This window comes from Rousettus aegyptiacus, unplaced genomic scaffold, assembly GCF_014176215.1.
Source record: "Rousettus aegyptiacus isolate mRouAeg1 unplaced genomic scaffold, mRouAeg1.p scaffold_m13_p_12, whole genome shotgun sequence".
NCBI lineage: Eukaryota > Metazoa > Chordata > Mammalia > Chiroptera > Pteropodidae > Rousettus > Rousettus aegyptiacus.
In genome coordinates, this window is record NW_023416287.1 from 68,459,290 (window position 1) to 68,473,279 (window position 13,990).

Consider the following 13,990-nt stretch of genomic DNA (forward strand, 5'->3'; position numbering starts at 1 on the left):
TGTATAATGCTTTAGGTAATAAGGTCATTTAGCTATGTTGATTCTTCTAAACCAAGAACACAAAATATCTTTTCATCTCTTTCTATCGTCTTCGATTTCTTTTAATAGGGTCTTATAGTTTTCATTATATAGGTCCTTCACATGTTTTGTTAGGTTTATTCTTAGGTATTTTATCCTTTTTATTGCAATTGCAAAAGGAATTATTTTTTCCACTTCTTTTTCTGATGCTTCATTATTAGAGTATAGGAACATTATGGATTTTTGAACGTTGATTTTATATCAACATTCAAAAACTTTACTGTATTTGTGTCAATGTCGAAACTTTACTATATTTGCTTATTGTTTGTAGGAGTGTTCTTGTAGAGTCTTTAGGGTTTTCTATATAAAGAATTTTGTCGTCTTCAAATAGTGACAGTTTGACTTCTTTGTTTCCTACTTGGATGCCTTTTATATCTTTCTCTTGCCTGATTGCACTCACTAGGATCTCCAATTTTATACTGAATAATAGTGGACAGCCTTGCCTTGTTCCTGATCTTAGAGGGAAGGTTTTTAGTTTTTCATCATTAAGTGTAATGTTGGCTGAGGATTGTCATATATGGCCTTTATTATATCAAAGTATTTTCCTTCTATACAAATTTTTTAAGTGTTTTGATCACAAATGGATGTTGTATCTTGTTGAAAGCTTTTTCTGCATCTATTGACATGATCGTATGATTCTTATTTTTTAATTTATTTATGCGGTGTGTCACATTAATCAATTTGCGTATGTTGAACCATCCCTGTGGCCCTGAGATGAAGCCCCCTTGGTTGTGGTGTATAGTCTTTTTAATATATTGCTGTATTCGGTTTGCTAATATTTTATATAGGATTTTTGCATCTGTGTTTATGAGAGATATTAGTCTGTAAATTTTTGTGTGTGTTATCTTTACCAGGTTTCAGTATCAAGGTAATATGGCCTCATAAAATGAGTTAGGAAGTATTGCCTCCTCTTCAATTTTTTGGAAGAGTTTGAGGAGAATAAGTATTAAATCTTCAAATGTTTGGTGGAATTCACTGGTGAAGCCATCTGGTCCTGGACTTTTACTTTTTGGTAGGTTTTTGATGATTGTTTCAATTTCCATACTGATGATTGGTTTTAAGAAATTTGATTTATTTGTGTTTGGCATAGAATTTTTTAGTTTATAATCTTTTTGAGCCATTGAGCCTCTTACACTGTACGTTTATGTGTTTCTCAAAATTTACAAAGGTTTTAGACTATAATATTTCAAAATATCTTATTTCTTCAAATATCAAATATCTTCTGGGATTTCAGTTACTAAATGTTAGTCCTTTTGTTATTATTCCAGGCCTTTGTGTTTCTTTTCTTTTCTTTTTCTTTCTTTTTTTTAAATTAAGTTTATCTCTGCTGTTCAGATTGAATCATTTCTATTGATTCACCTTCAAGTTAATTGATTTTTTTTCCTATCATCTCCATTCCTATGTTGAACCTATTAAATGAAAATTTTTAAAAATCTTTCTTTTTAGTTATTTTTTGTGTCTGCTAATCTTTGGCTAAAATATTCTATTTTTTTTTTCATTTTTTCAAGCATATTTGTAATTACATAGAATGTTTTGATAACTGCTTTAAAATTCTTGTAAATAACTCCAACATCTGTCTCATCTCTACATTGGCATGTGTTGATTGTCTTTTCTTATTTGAGTTGAGATTTTCCTGGTTCTTGATATGGCAAGTAAACTTGGATTTTATACAGTGTATTTTTAGTATTATGTTTCTATTTTAATATTATATTTAAGCAGGTAATCAGCCTATTTAAATCCAGAATGCATATCTTTTGTGGAATGCAGTTAAATTTTCAAATGAGTTTTCAAATCTTGCCTTGCTTTTGGACTGTCCCATTTGTGTGATATACAGGCACTAATCTGAAACCTGGGCAGTATTCCATACTGTATTTTAGTTTCCAAAACTTTTCCTGTGTCGATTCTGGTTTATTTCACCATGAGATGCTCAGTGTTTTGCTGAAAGGTCTATCTGCAGATTTTAAGAATCCTTTTTACTAACTCCTCCTCTCTGTAATTAATTACACACACTCTACTAATGATTACAGGTGGGGTATCCCAACTATTTGTCATTTGGTTAGTTTTAAGCAAAAACAATGTGTCTCTACTTCCCCATTTGGACAGGGTAAGAGATCTGTCTCTGTGTGTCTTAATGGGAAAAATGATCGACAAGGCTCTGACCCAGGGTCTCTGAAGCACCTCTTGTCCTTGGTTAGAGAAAACAGGCTTTTCTGGGAAGCTTTTTAAAAATCTGTCCAAATTGCCATTTCTGGGTTGTGGCCTGCTCTAGCATTTTCAATGAAATGTATATAACAGGAGAAGACAAACTATGAGCTGCAGGCCAAATCTGACCCACTATCTGGTTTTATAAATAAAGTTTTATTGGAACACAGTCACGATTTGTTTGCTACAAAGGTAGAATTGAGTAGTTTTGATAGAGATCACATGACCTGAAAATATGAAAGTATTTACTATCTGACCTTGCTGACCTCTGTTATAAAGAAAAAAGAAAAATAATGGACATAAAAAATATAAAAGGAAGGAAAAATAAATTCGATAGAATTTGCTGCTGCATTGTCCTCTGAATCTTCATTTCCCTAGGTAGACTGCCTTATTTTCTCCACCTTTTAGGGTCTTTGATCAATGCTTTATATTTTTCCAAGGCTGTAATTTTAACTAGTGAGAGGGATAGGGTAGAATGTGCTTAGTCCATTTTGTCTGGAATTGGAAGCCCATGAGTTTAATTTTAATGATTTATACAGAATCATCATGAATGTACATTTATTATAGGCTTCAAAGAATTTCTAAAAATAGTTTATCAAGTAAATGAGTAGGTCATCATAAAGTATAACAAACCAGAGAAATCTGAAAGTTAGGATTACCAGGGGCAGTAGAGTGTCTGGATTTTTCCTGATTTTACCTAATACTGGAGCAACAAGCTGCACAGTACTTGTAATGAAAGAAGCAAGAGGAAATGATGGGGCATATGACCAACATGAGAACAAAAGAACCCCCCAAATTAAAAGACATTTATTATAAAGATTGTCAAGTCAGTTTGAGAACAACAGTTGAAAATGATAAGAGTTCTGTATGCTCCAATAGTAGCTAAGTACAAATGTTCTGAGATAAGGCCTACAGGGCCTATAGTAGTCTGGTCCTTATAAGCTTTTAAAAATAACCAGCTGAGGCTATCTTCCAGACAGATCATCAGACTGAGGAGAAAACTACTGGGGGTAAAATAAAAATTGATCGAGAAAGGAACTACAGAGGTAACAGAAAGAGGAAATGTAAAAGACAGGGCAGGGGAACAGAGCCAATATAGCTTAGAAAACAAGTTACTATATTCCTTTTAACGAGGCACTAAAACAATAGAGAATTTAAATTTTTAAAGTTAGAAAAATAGAAAAGCTATCTAAATCAAGTCTCCCTTTGCAAGTTCAGGAAATTTTATTTTTCACATAATTGTACAACAGAAAAACATTGAGGGAAATTCCTGTACAAAGTTACTGTGAAGTAAAGGAGATGAAGGAATAGAATATCATCTCTCCAGTGAGGTAAACAATGCCAGGAAGGCATATTGAATAGATAGATGAAAACGATAATGTATTTTCAAATTAGCCTAAATATATGGATAAAATTTTTCAAATTAGCTAAAATATATGGATAAAATTAAATAATGCATGAAAGAACATAAATTAGAATGAGAAAAATTCAGAGCTAGTTGACAGAATTTAACAATTCAAAATCAAAGTAAGCATTAGCTTAGAAATTAAAGCTAAACTTGAATAAATACAAATGTAAATGAAAACAAAAATAATACAAATTTGAAAATATATGAACATAAAGAAATTAAAAGTGAGATTAAAAATTTCAAGAAAGTGAGATATTTAAGACAAAGAAGATGCGAAGCATGTATAATGGGAAGCCCTTAAAAAAAAAAAAGAACAAGAGAGGCAAAATATCAAAATCTATTGTTCATGAAAGTTTTCTTATATAAGAATTTGAATATACATATTGAAAGAAAATAACATACTCTTGATAATATTGACCCAGAATTACTAGCAGCAAGATATGTTCTGGTTACAATATCAGTCTTTAAGGAAAAATAAAAATAAATACTTTTAACATCTAGGCAAAAAAGACATGAATTATAAGAGAAATAAAATTAGATAACTATTGACTTTTAATAGCAAACTTTTATACCAAATAAAAATATAGTAATGTATTTAAGTAATTAAGGGAATAAAATCTGAGTCAAAGATCTTATATCCGGTAAAACTGATATTGTAATATAAAGTTACATATAAGCTGTTATTACCATGCAAAAACTCAAAATGTTGTTATCTTGAACTTTTCCTAAGGAATTTACTAGACATCAAGCTTTAGATAACCAAAAAGATTAAAAAAATAATTGGAATGAAAAAAAAATAGATGAATAAGGGGAAATACCAGTATTATTTTAAGATTCCTTTATAGTCCAGTAATAAATACTTCTAGAATTCAGATTGTGGTCTTGAAGTATTATCTTCCATTAAAAGAAATCAGAATTTCATAGAGAAATGGCTGAATCTAGGATGTCTACTCTGGAATATCTCATCATTCCAGATAAGAAGAAAGCTATCAAAGTCTTCTAGGGTTATGTCCAAATGACTCAGGAAACAACTTCCATATACAACTACAGGCCAAAGAAGTGACAATTTGAATTTTCATAGAGATAGCAATTTCAAAAGATTGAAGCCAATAAAATATGTTTAAATTCATGAGTTATTAATGAAAGGGAATCAATATATTATAAAAACTAAATAAATTAGAGAGATAAATTAAACATTTCATTGTATTTTCTGTGTAAACTATTCAACTGGATAACTGTAGTATATGAAGTATATTTCAAGAACTCCAGAGTCCTGTATCAAAAGGAAAGCTTAGCTTTTCTCCATCACCTGCCATTTCACTTGTTTCTTTCTCTAGCTTCATACAGATTTAATAAGACTATAATCTAAAATAGGAAAATAAAGATGGAATGTAAGTTATTGAGATAAGAGACAGCATCTAACCTAGGGTAGAAGAGAAAGTAGAAGTCTATAGAATACAAGAGCTGAAGGAAAGAGTGATTTGTTAGAGAAAAACATAATATTTTACAAAATGCTGAGATGGCCGAACAGAGATCTTGGTGTCTGTCCTGACATGAGAGAGAAGGTAGGTGGTAGTCCAGAGATGAGAGGGTAGGGCAGAGTGGAGAGGTACCCAACTGTGTTAGGGGAGGGCCACTTGAAGAAGCAGGAAGTGCGAATTCAGTGTTAGCAACTCCAGGAGAAGTGCAGACTTGCTTCTGTTGAAAAGTGATATGAAAAATAATAAAATAGTAGATCCCACTGGTCCAGTTTTCAGACTGTTAAACAATTTGGTGTGCTGGGAGGCTCTGTTACTCGGACAGTGTATGGGGGGAATCTGTAAATTGGAAGCCTTCCATGCCAGGGAATATGTCTTAAAAACCACCAAATTGGTTTTTTATGTTTGTAATAAATATTTTTCTTAAAAAATGATTCTAAAATGGTCTGTACGCCATTTAAATGCAATACTTTTAGTAAAGGAGTTGCTCGATAATTTGCTGAATTGCTTTAAATATGTTATGAGGATCATCAATTAAAGTTTCCTTGGTGACTTGGGGTTATCATTATCAACGTACTTGTTGACTAGAGCTATAATGCAGCTGTCTCCTCAGGGTCTCTATGAGGTATGATCAGCTATTTGTTCTAGCACTAAATAGTCCCCATTTGAGTACTTCGGTAGTTGTCTTGTTCCTTCACATGCCTTGCTCTTTTCTTTCATTCTTATTTTTATCAATCACACTTAACTGTGCAATTGACTGTTTTTAGTTTCTGTATGTTAGGATTAATCATTAAAGTTATTAATAAGTGTTTGTAAAATATCAGACAGCGCATTTCAGATCTGGGTTAGAATCCATTAATGGGTTGGGAAATTAATTTAGTGGTCAGAATTCACTTTCACTGTATGCATAAATAGAATAGAAAATAGAATTGAAAATATTTTGTTCATCATATGTGGCAAGTATAAATGTTTTCTGAAACCCAGTATTTATATAATGGTAGAAAATGTAAACTATAAGTAATTATTCGAATGTAACCCATAGTAAGAAACAATTGAATAAATTTTAAGGCATTGAATTTAACATTCCCCCCACCCCTCAAGTTTATTTTGTATAACTTCCTGATTTTTTTGCAGGTAATTAAGGAATAAGAATAGTTATCTCTATGCAAAATCTCTTTTTCTTAATTGAAACCTCATTAAGGAAAAGCCCTATGAGACCTCCAGTACCTATTTTAAAGAACAACTGTTACTAAAAAGACTGAGAATTCATGCAAACCTGACATCTTCTTGAGGTGACAGTTATGACAGAGACCCACTCATCGGCAGTCTCAGAAGTGAGAGCAAGTCTCAGGGAGGAAGAATGGGAGGAGAGAAGATCCTCACATATCCATGCAGTGTTTTGAGTATAAATATGGGTATGGACATGCTTTCATTTTGGAAGATAGCTATACTCTGATGTGCTAGACGCACTGAATCAGCCTCAGGAAAAAAAGGCTTCCCTAACTAGGGCTTAAGTCGCACTTTCAAATGACATTATAGCTGAATCGTTGAGGTTGCTTTTGTGCCCACTCCAGTTGACTATGGAAATCTAATGGGGGTTTTTGGCAGGAACCTGGTTCCAAACAGGAATAATTAGAGCTATTACGACATTTCTCTGAAACCTAAGCATAAGGGTAAAAGGTGGCTAGGCAAGGCATACATTAAAAATAGAAACAGAAATTCCTAACTATAGATAAGCTGGATATTTAAATATTTCTCAAGGAAAAAGGTAATGATGACTTTGATGATAATGATGATTTTATTAGCTTTAATGCTTTCTAGAACATCTGAGATGAGGTAGAAACACTGCTCTACCTCCTGATATTTTTTTCATCCTCCTTTACTTTTATTCCTCTACATTTTCTTCCTGCTATTTCTTTCAATCTTAAAAAAAAAATAAAGAAAAAAGTAAAAAAAAAAAAAAAAAGCAAACACCCTTATACTATTGTTAATTTATTGATCAATGTATAAAATTCTTTTGATTCCAGTATTGTGGAAGTCACTGGGTTGGCTGCTTTAAAGGATCTAAGAAGAGAGAAAAACCTGTTTCTCCACAGGTATGTAACACAGGGTGGTGAGGGCATTAGGGACGTAAGAGGAGGGGGTACAGGTCTTTATTTTCTCCATGGTCCAAATATATGCAGAACACAATCTATATATGTACTTATTTTTTATTTTTTGTTTTATTTTAAATTTTAAAAAGCTAGACATTTATACAATCTGTGAAGTGAGCCCCCTGATTACTCTAGCACCCATTTGGCACAATACAAAACCATTTCAATAATATCGACTATATTTTTCAGCCGACACACAGACCAGGAATTTCATTTTTCTTACCTTAATTTTATTTGCTAGATATCTGTCCTTTTAATATTAAAACCTGATAAAACCCATTTAATATAAAAGATATCTAGCATGATTACAAAAAGCCATATTTTTTACACCAACAATCAAAACTTTTCACCTTGTGTTTCCTTGGAATAGATCTACATGTTCAATAAATTGGGAAGCATGGTTTCCCCCATGAATAATACAAAACCTCAAGAAGATTTTCCCAGAAACTCAGCTTTCATTAGAATTATTCAAAGAACGAAAACTTCTCCTGAAAAGAATTCCCAATAGCTCATTTGCTATGTAAACAAATCGTGTGTCCTGAAGGTATGGTTGGAGTATATAAAATATTAAAATGTTGATACCTGATAGATTCTAAGAAGAAATTTAAATTTGTGGGCAAGCATTTTCAGGAGCAGTGGGAGACTCTTATGGTTCAATGAGTCTTATATTAAAAATAAAACACGGTAAAATAAATTTGCCCAAAGAATACTATAGGCATGAATTATATGCCTAGTATCACCATTACTGCAGTGTTGGATACCCTTCTGCTATTGTGGAATTGTAGAAAATGAGGACTATATCTACCAATTAACCCATACACATGATGCTAATTTGTATCATTGAATGGAAGGTAAAAGAGGTAAAGACAGTGAATTTAAAATAAAAGTGAGTGATGACAGCACATCATTATTATAAAAGTTATAGAGTTACGAGTAGCATAATGACATTTTGGTCAACAATGGACCACATATATGACTGGACCCATAAGATTAACATGGAGCTTAAAATTTCTTATTTCCTAGTGACATTGTAGCTCAATACATTACTCACAGCTATTAATATAAAATAAGGAAATAAAGGAAGAAATATTTTTGTACAGCTGTATAATGTGTTTGTGTTTTGAGCTAAGTGCTATTATCAAAAAGTTGAAAATTTAAAAGTTTATAAAGTAAAAAGTTACAGTAAGCTATTTAATTTATTATTGAAGGAAAATTTTTAAAAATAAATTTAGTGTAGCCTATTTGTATATTGCTTACTAAATCTCCAGTAGTGTACAGTGATGTCCTCGGCCTTCACACTCACCCACCTCACCCCTCACTCACTGACTCAGCCAGAGCAACTTCCGGTCCTACAAGCTCCGTTCATGGTAACTACCCTGTACAGGTGTACTTATCATATTTTTACAGTACCTTTTCTATGTTTAAATATGTTTAGATACACAAATACCACTCTCTTATAGTTACCTACAATATTTACTATAGTAACATACTGTGCAGATTTATAGCCTAGGGACAATAGGCTATACCATATAAACTAAAAGTGTGGTAGGCTATATCATCTAAGTTTGTGTAAGGACACTCAATGATATTTGCATAACCATGAAATCCCCAACTATGCATTTCTCAGAACGTACCTCTGTTATTAAGTGACACGTGACGGTCATTCACTGCATCCTTTCAGTACAATTACTGTGCTAAATGTTTTTATCTGCCTTTCCTCATGGTAATCTTCAAGATAAACTCCTGATGTAGATTTTAGTTTTATTTCTAAAACTCAACAGCTATCAAGTGAGGCCAGGCTTGTTCAGTGTCAACGATCAAAGTGGTTCATTCTTGTTGAAAGGTATGGAGGCAACACTGGAGACTAGGCATGTCCCCCGTCAAAATTCCAGACAGTGAGGGGATTCAAGATGGATCTTCAAATAGAAACTGAAATATAAGTATTGCTTTGCTAAATGAATGAATGAATGAATGAATGAATGAATGAGTGAGTGAACGCATAAATGAATGAATTGATTAATTAATATTTTGTTATATTTATGAACATGTAACTCAGAATGCACCAATTTAAAACTACGACATTTTGAAATAACTATTTTGCTAGAGGCCATAGTGCAAAGTGGAAGAAATCTTCCCCAGAGCAAATGACTGTGTTCTCACTGTCGATTACCCTGACACAAGGGCTATCTTGGATTAGACAATGAGGGATGGCGAAGCAGGCATTAGACCAGAGGGAGAGCAGAACTCCTATTCTTTCAGTCTCCTGGCATTTAGGTCTGGGCTTAGCAGCGGAGGAGCTCAGAGCACTCTAAACACTCTGGGCAGCTGCTCCTGACACATAGAGGTGAGTCCTGTGTATGGGCCTGAACGTCTATTCGGGCTCCATGATATTTGGCATTTAGTTGTCATGAATAACCTATCTTTAGGTTTAGACTTTGAACATTTGGTAAACTTTTATTAAAGGTAACAACCTAGCCTTGGCTATGTTGAAAGTCGGGCAATTTAAATCGATGACAGGGGAAACCCAGGAGTTCTTTCTAGGCAAGAGTAGAGGTTCAAATGTTTCATTAGCTCTCAGTAGAATGGAGAGCTCCTGGGGATATCACAGAAGAGGACAGTGTCATGAAAATCATGGATGCTTAAGAGCCAAGGGAGACATGGAATTGCTTCTAAACACTGTGAACAGCACTCAGGAAGACTCATATATTTAAGTGGCAGACATGTAGTCAGGAGTGAGGGACTAGGGGATAGGAGGATTGAAAGCAGTTCATCTCATACAAATGCAATTTAGTCTTGTGGGTTCTTACTGGTGTATACTGGGCAAACACAATCTCATACCTGCGATAGTTGCTGAGTTACCATCGTATAGTGAACAGAGCTGAGCCCTGCTGATCAGGAGACCCTGAGAGTGGCTGGATTAGTTCAGTGGGTATCCATCACTTTCTTTGAGACCAGGACTAATGATGTCGACATGTGTAATGCATACCCACTGGAAGCCGAGTCTTATGTTCAGTCCTCATTCCTAGCAGGCTAAAGCTCAGCTTTCTCTTTTCCACTCAACAACTCATATGACTCCAAGTTAAGTGTGAAGCTCTTAAAAGGATAATCTTAATTCTTTCTAATTTATATGTAAAGTAGAGGAAACACATGACACTGAGCAAAATGATCTGTAAGATGTCTTCCTAGCCTATTAATCTATGCATACACTATCTTCAGATAAATTGGTATGAACATTCTTCCAGGGGAAATGGTAAGAAGGGAGGAAAGGAGAGCAAGAAATTGGGTATGATGCTGTGATTTCATTCATACTGAGGGATGGGGAATGAAACAAGTAAAATCACAGGAAGAATCCTGTGGAAGAAGAGCCACTGTCTGCACACCTTAGAAACACCCATGTCAGGGAGGGGAGAGCATAACTATCTTCAAACCTCTGCTGAAGTTTAGGGAAGGCCACCTAAGACGTGAGTTACTATCTTCCCTCAAGGAAATGGTTCTTAGTGAAGAGTCAAGATGGAAAACAAAAACAAACAAACAGCAATGAAACTTCATCAAAATCCATATGTTTAGTTTCTGTTTAAACCAGGACCCAGGAAGCCTCATTATCCTCAGTACAGGATTCTCCTTAGTGTGTTAGGAGTGGCTTCAAGTTGAGGGGACAGGAGTGCCTGTGACGTCATCCAAACACTCCGCTAAGACCTTTGTTTCTTCACTTTCAGTTTGTCTCTCAACACCTCAGGAAGTCAGTAGATCATTGGTACTCACCCAGGAGGAGAAGTTGAAGTGCACAAAGTTGCAGAGATTCACTGCCAAGTGGAGGGAACAAAACAGAGTTTCTCCGTAGGGTTAACCATTCTCCAGCCCTGCTGCATTTTCAGTGTTGGCCTCTAGCAACAGGAGACGTGGCACCATTTCATTTCTCTTAAGCTTATAACCCGGGACAGACTCCCTGGGGTGGGACACCTCAAACAGAATTCATGCTTTGTATTGGGATTAGGAGATTTTCACTGGGTAAGTGTGACTTTCACTTCTGACAAGCAACGACATCACTTGATCAGCACGTAATTCTTAGCAAAAAAACATTTGGCTGAGCTAAATGGAAAAGCATCAGGCACAGACAGATTAGATTTTCCTTTAAATAAACATGGCCTTTCAAAAAGGCAAGAAAAACATTTGGAGCAAACACATGCCGGGCATGAAAATTTTAGATGAAATATCTACCCACCCCAAGCAAGAACAAGAATCACTCCACAACCTCTGAATAGTCAGAACCACTCCTTTGTTAAACCAGTGAGAATGGTTTAAAGGTGTTTGTTCTTACGGGCAGAGGTGTGTGTCTCTAACACCAAATTCTGCATGCCTCTGGTCTTGCAGAGTATTCACACTCTGTGATTTTTTTAATTAAATGGCTAGTATTTGGGATACTTGAAGCTGGCCCTGCCTTCAACTTGATCCTGAAAATCACAGAGAAACTTCTCTCCTTAAAGCCAGCAGCAGGTTCTTTATATTAAATTGAATGGCTGTATTATAGTCTAATCACTGCACACAAAGTCATGTTGATCAGTTTGCTTCTTAAAACTTCATAAAGATTTTCTTACGTGTCATCCATTGCCTTTCTGTTTTCGGTATGTGCCCTTTATCTTCTGCCCAAACCCCAATCCTTCCCCTCTACTCTTTATCTCAATGATCCAAATTAAAAAGCCCAGATCCTTTCATGTTTAATTTCCATCGCCAATCACATTCAGTTAAACATCAAGTCCAAATAACTTAAAATTTTCCTCAAATGTATATACTGATTTAATAACTACCTGTTAAACAATTTGATATGTATCAGCCATATACCGTACATTAGAGATACTGAGTGAAAAGGGTGATGTTCTCTTGGAACTTCCTTTTAGTGGGAAAGGCAACGAATAAATAAATAAGATAAGGGCATACATATATGGATACCTAGGAAGATGATAAAATAAGGTATTATGATTGAGAGTGACTTGCTTGTCCTCTCTAAAAGAGTGACATTTACACTGAGACCTGGATGATGTGAAAAAGCCAGCTACACAAATATCTGGAGGAAGAGCAGTCCAAGCTGAGGAATAACAGGTGCAAAGGCCCTGGGATAATTACTACCCTACCCAGTTAAGACAGCAAAGGACATTTGCCTGGAATATAGTGATAATGTAGTTTTAGAACCTAATGTTAAGGCTGAAAAGTAAGCCATGAAAAGGGCCCAGTGTACTGTAATAGAGAATTTTGATTAATTTTAAAAGCAATAAGAATCCATTGAGGGGTAAGATAATAACATAAATCTAAATTATATTTTGAAAAATCTGAAGAATGAATGCTAGAGATGATGGTGGCTTGGGTGAAGTGATAGATATGGAGAGAAGTTACATATTCTTTGGATATTAGGTAGTTATAGTTGATAAAACTTGCTAATGGATTGGATATGAAATGTAAGTCAGATAGAGAAATCAGGAATGAAGCCTAGGTTTCTGATCTGAATAACAGGTAAACAGTGGTATCATTTATTCCCATTTCCCTATCATCATCTTTCACTTAGATCTTTGCCTAGTCTAGTATCTTGTCCACCAAGCTGTAGGCACTCAAAAATCCGTCATCCACATTGTTATCAGGGTGATTCATAGAGAAAAAAATATATTCTCATTATTCCATTTCTCATAACCTTTTAACAAATCCCCATGACTCAGGAGAAATGACAAACTTCTTTATTCAATGTTCAATAATGTGGTAGACAGAATTCTAAGATAGACCCCTAACTTATATGCTAGACGTACTTGGCCTGTGTAATTCCCACCCCTTGAATGTGCTTAGGACCTATGAACGTGATGGATATCACCCCTATATTTAAGGTATGCTACATGCCAATGGGAAATTGCACTGGTAGGCCTGACTTAATCAGGTGAAAGTTTTTTGTTTTTTTTTTTAAACTGGCCTTTCCTGATGACAGAGACTATTTTCCTGGACTTAAAAAAGCAGACCATTACAAACTTTATAGCTGGCAGGAAGTGAAATTTGCCGACAACCATGTATGCTTGGAAGAGGACCGCAAGACCCAGATGGGACCCAGGCCCAATAGACACCTTAATTGCAGCTTTGTGAGACCTTGAGTAGAGATACCAACTAAACCATGCCTGGATTCTTGATCCATGAAAACTATGAGAAAATGCAGACAGAATACAGAGGATCAGGAAACTAATGCAAAGTCCTTTCATGTCTGCCATCTGTTGACTTCCAACCTTATCAGTCATCTTAACTGGCCTCATTCTTTACATTTCAACAGCACTAAGTAATTTACAGATTCTGGCCTTTACCTAGCTGTCTTTTACTCCCATGCCACTGATAATACTGACCCCTCTTTCTAGAATTTCCATCTTCTCTCTAACATCTAATCTCTACCTAGGAACACTGATATGGGAAGGCTTAGTTAAGTTCACCTTCATTAATTCACTCTTTCAATACATTTTTGTTGGCATCTACTTTACACTAGTCAGAAGATACAGAGTGATAAACAGAAATATCTGCATTTCCATTACATTCCAGTGGGAGAAAGAGCTCTTTAAAGAAATAAACAATCAAATCAACCTATTACTTCCAACTGGGATAAAATCTATGATGGAAAGATCAAACCAAAAAAAAAAAAAAAAAAAAAAAGC

The 13,990-nt window shown here is 34.8% G+C and overlaps 1 long non-coding RNA gene across 1 annotated transcript in view; it reads left to right on the forward strand.

Annotated features, from left to right (window-relative positions):
* Positions 1-1,061: 1,061 nt before the first annotated feature.
* LOC107517390 overlaps positions 1,062-13,990 on the forward strand; it is a 67,118-nt gene continuing 54,189 nt past the window's right edge. The window contains exons 1-2 of the long non-coding RNA XR_001598498.1: positions 1,062-1,090; positions 7,194-7,262. This is a non-coding gene — a long non-coding RNA (uncharacterized LOC107517390). The remainder of the gene's footprint in view (positions 1,091-7,193; positions 7,263-13,990) is intronic.